The following is a 4,495-nucleotide window of genomic DNA, read 5'->3' on the forward strand; positions in this document are numbered from 1 at the left end:
CATACAATTCAGAGGAAACAGCTTCACAACATCTCCGTCTTGGGAGGCTGAGACAAGAGGATTGCTGTGGGTTCATGGCCTGCTACACAGTGAGTTCAAGGTCAGAATGGACTCTAGTCTGAGACCTTGACTCTTAGGGAAGGAGGGAGGGAGAGAAAGGTGGAGATTAAAGATAGAGATGGCCCCTCCTGGTGTCATACACCTTTAACCCTCAGGAGGAGAAACAAAACAATCACTGTGAGTTCAAGGCCAGCCTAGTTTATATAGTATGTTATAACCCAGCTAGAGATTCATAGCAAGACTCTGTCTCAAACATACAAATGACAATGACAACAACAACAGGACACCTAAAGCCCAAAAGAAAAAATATCATTACCACATCTGTACTAGCCTAGTTTCCTCCTCTTGGTGGATGTCACTGTTTCCGCTGGTCTGTGTGTGTGTGCTGGCATCAAGACCGCCAGTCCTCATGTATGCTTTCAAATCCTCCCAAAACCAACGACAGAATAATTAACACTGAATACCAAATCCCAAGTGTTTTACATTGTTTAATTTTTATGTAGCCCAGACTAGCCCTGAAGTCAAAATGCTCCTGCCTTAGCATCCAGAGTGCTGAGTGGTGGAACACTGGGGGTTGAAATTGAGTATTCTCAAAGACCAATCTGTTTCTCAGTTCCAGTACTTATGTCCCTCACAAGCCTCTCTCATACTCTGAATATTGCACACGAAGTCTCTTTTAAAAAGACATAGGATTTACTTGTGTAATGACTATGTGCTTATGTCAGAGTGTACATATGCACACCACTTGCGTTGCAGGGACACTTGGAAACTAGAAGCAGGTATTGAATCTCCTAGAACTGGAATTGCTGAACCATCTCTCTAGCTCTAAGAAATAATGTCTAGGAGTTGAGAAGCATGCACAACAGTTCCCAGCACCACATAAGAAACCGGGCACCAGGCACGGAGGTACACATCAGGAGGTGAAGGTGGAAACATCAGGAGTTCAAGGTCACCCCTTGATGACATAGTTTGAGGCCACTGGAACCTCCACTGCACCTTGTGTCACCACCACAAGTCAAACAAGCAAAACCAGCCTGGAAAAGTACATTAAAGCTTCTGCTAAGGAAGCAGCCATAGTTCCTCCTCAACTGCCCAGATGTGCTATGCATGAATTCACTCTCCCTCCATCTCACAACTGGCCTGAGAACTGGGAGCTATGATTACTCTCATTGTGTGGATGAAAACGTGAGCCACAGCGAGGATAACTTTCCCAAGGTCACAAAACCACACGATGCCAGAAGAGTCGGGTGTGAAATCTATTTATTGTTTTGCATGTGTGTATGCAGGTGCACACCATGCTGCCCTTGAGGAGGCTGGGGGACAACGTTGTGGACTCGGTTCTCTTCTTCCGCATTCATGGGAGTCCCCAAGGTTGCATTCAGGTTTATACAACAAGCACCTTAGGCCTGCTGAGCCGTTTCACTGGCTTTCATAATCACTTTCTTTTCCTAGTGAGAAAAATAATTCTCATGTTTCTAATATCAGAAGGGCAGAATGGCTAGTACTTTTTCTTATTTCATCAGAGGTAATGTCCCCCTGCTTCACCTCCCCCTCATGACTGAACTTTTTGGGATAAGTGAATAAATCAAGAGAGGGAAGACCCCCTTCGCATCAGGCTGACATTCTTGGTTTGGCCTAAAAATACTTACTATCAGACAAAACTAGGAGGGATCACCTGGCAGATAAGCCTCTCTTGTGCTTTCTTTCTTTCTTTTTCTTTTCTTTTCTTTTTAAAAACTCCATCTTTCTTATTAGGTTTCATATGGATAACATCTCTAAGCACAGATTTATACACAGCACATCAACGTGTGAGGTATAAAGTCTGAAGTCTTTCTATTCCTAGATCCCCCCCCTTCACTCAATTTTCTCACTTGCATCCCACAGATTTGGATGACAAAATTATTCCTGCCATTCAGCCCCCTCACCTTGACCTTGAGCTATGCACGACTTTGGGGTAGGACCCACCCCTTTGCTTGTCCACTTCAACTCCTAGTAGAATAGGAAGGGCAGTCCAAGAAGTGCCAGAGGCTCTTTGAGTGTATCTGTCAGTATCTGCCTGCTCCTCCACTCCATTTGTCTGCATTTTTTATCCAAAACCTTGTGTTGGGCCATCTGAAGAATCCATATTGGTAGCGATTGCACGCCCCCATCTCGGAGCTTCTGAATATTCATGTGGGAAGCACAAGGGCCAGTATCAAAGAAGGGAGAAGCGGCAATTCATAAATATTAATAATGGCAGGTCCACGTGCTCTAAGGAAAGCTATGAATGTTCACGAAAGGATGACGTTAAGGCCCTGGGCGCGCCCGTTGGGCGGGTGCCCGAGTGCGGGCGCGCCTCCGGGAGCCCGGGCACGAGCGCGGGGACCAGGAGCAGCTGGAGCTGCGGGGAAGCGCTCGCTGGCTGGCTTGCCCGCTGCCTTGCGCTGCACCGGGCCACCTCTAGTCCGTGGATGGGGATGTCTGGCTGAGCCCCGGGACCCGATTCCCTCCTGCAGGACCCGCTCAGGTGCGGTGGACTAGCCCCAGTGCTGGGGCGGGGACGTTGAATCCGGGTGGTGAAGGAGACCGAGAACTGGAGGTCCTCTCATTAGGACTCCTGGGGTATGCGCTACTCTCATCCCCGCTGGGTCTTGGTCGTTTCCAGTATTGCAAAAGGGCCCGGAGGGTAGCATCATCTCAGAGCTTCGTGTGTGTGTGTGTGTGTGTGTGTGTGTGTGTGTGTGTGTGTGTGTGTTCATGTGCCACACAGTGCCGGGAAACCCTATCTGATGGTGCTGGAGCAATGTGGACCCCATATGTCATTCCAGGACCGTTACGTGTTCCGCTTATCTTAGGCGTCTCAAAATCATCTTTGTCCCTATGAATCTGCCCCTGTAATCTACTTCTGCCCCTCCGCGGCGTGTGGAGCCTTCCTCAGACGGTGCATTCTCGCAGTGTCAGAACCTCTGGCTGCAATCCTCGGGGAGCGATTGTTTTACTACACAGAGCAGGTCGGAGAAAGGACGAGTGTGCAGAGCGGGCCCTCCGCCTCGGGGCCCAGGGCTCTGCAGAGCGGGGACTCGGCTGAAGAGGTGTTATACAATCCGATCTTCTGTCCTCTTGCCTTTCCCTTTGCCCGGCTCACCCATTCCTCCGTCCAGGTCTTGTTTAGCAAAGGGAAGACGGTGGAGTATGTGCAGGGGCTGCGTGGGATGAGCTGTGCTTCCTCAGAGTGCCAGCCATTGTGCTGCCTAGAAGAGCCTTTCTATGCTCGACAGAAGAGGGAGAGGAGGCTTGAAATGGAGGTGAATGGAACAGAAGAGAAGGGGGAAGGGTACCGAGTCCGGTGAAGGGTTTGCTGAGCCATGTGCAAATGAGTATTTATTCTTTCTGGCAAAATGGACAGCTTGTGCTAGTCAGGTTTTGCAGAAGAGCAGTAGGAGTCTGGACGTGGATAGCGGAGGGCATTTTAAGGATCTAAATGGAAAGGGGAGGGGAAGCACGGAGTCAACTGGTTTATAGAGCAAGTGATGGAAAGATCTAGGAGATGGGATGGCATGTGTGGAGGTGCAAAGAGGCCCAGCAGGGCAGGAAGATGAAATCTTGCTCTCTCTCCCATCCACTGTACACACAGCTCGGTGAAGCAGGGACTTGGACTGCAGACCCAAGCTGCAGCCTCTGTGTTAGGCTGCAGGGAGAGGCTTACGTGTTTCCTACCGAGTGTCTGTTGAGCTCTGTGCGTCTCTCCTCCAAATCACACCACATATTTGGAGTCGGAATAAATGGAATAGATTGCATGGAATGCCTAAACTATAGTCCTGCACCGTGTTCAATAATAAAACGAAAGCTTTCCCATGATCCCTCTCTGCCATTTTCGCATATTTATTTTGGAAGTACAAAGAAAATGGCTATGTCCTTGTATTAACGTTAACTTGTGTGTGTGTGTGTGTGTGTGTGTGTGTGTGTGTGTGTGTACAGAACCCCCAGATGTCACACACCCTAAGCAAATGCTCAGTGGCTTAGTTGTTCCTGTAGCCTTAACGCTAGCTTTTAAGAGAGGAGGACTTGGAGAGAAGCTGAGGCTGAGGATCCAGCAAACTTGCCAGAATGGAAGGGCGCAGGAAGGCAGCCTACCGAAAGGAGTACAAGAGGAGATGGGTTAGAGAAGGAAGGTAGGGACCCCATTAAAAGGGACGTGCCAGTGGGCCAAGACCCCCTTCTTGAGCGTTGACTCTTATTTACTCGGCCACAACCCCAAATACCATGCTCCATTCAGGCTGGGCTCCATGTTAATACAAATTCTCAATCTGTGTGCTCAGTTTTAGCCTCTTCTGTTTGATCCTTCACACGGTAGCTCATGGCTCCTGGGTAGTGAGTTGATGAAAATCAATCAGGCTATACCATAGATGGTTTCAACTAACCATGTTTCTGGACTCTAAATCTTGATAATCATGTC

At 48.8% G+C, this 4,495-nt stretch overlaps 1 protein-coding gene across 1 annotated transcript in view; it reads left to right on the top strand.

Moving 5' to 3' along the window:
• The first annotated feature begins 2,445 nt into the window (after positions 1 to 2,445).
• The window catches only part of FEZ1 (fasciculation and elongation protein zeta 1), a 45,028-nt gene continuing 42,978 nt past the window's right edge, over positions 2,446 to 4,495 (top strand). Inside the window, exon 1 of the mRNA XM_080929884.1 lies at positions 2,446 to 2,566. The gene's annotated coding sequence lies outside the window, so the exon portion shown is untranslated. The remainder of the gene's footprint in view (positions 2,567 to 4,495) is intronic.

This window comes from Micromys minutus (assembly GCF_963924665.1).
Source record: "Micromys minutus genome assembly, chromosome: 16".
NCBI lineage: Eukaryota > Metazoa > Chordata > Mammalia > Rodentia > Muridae > Micromys > Micromys minutus.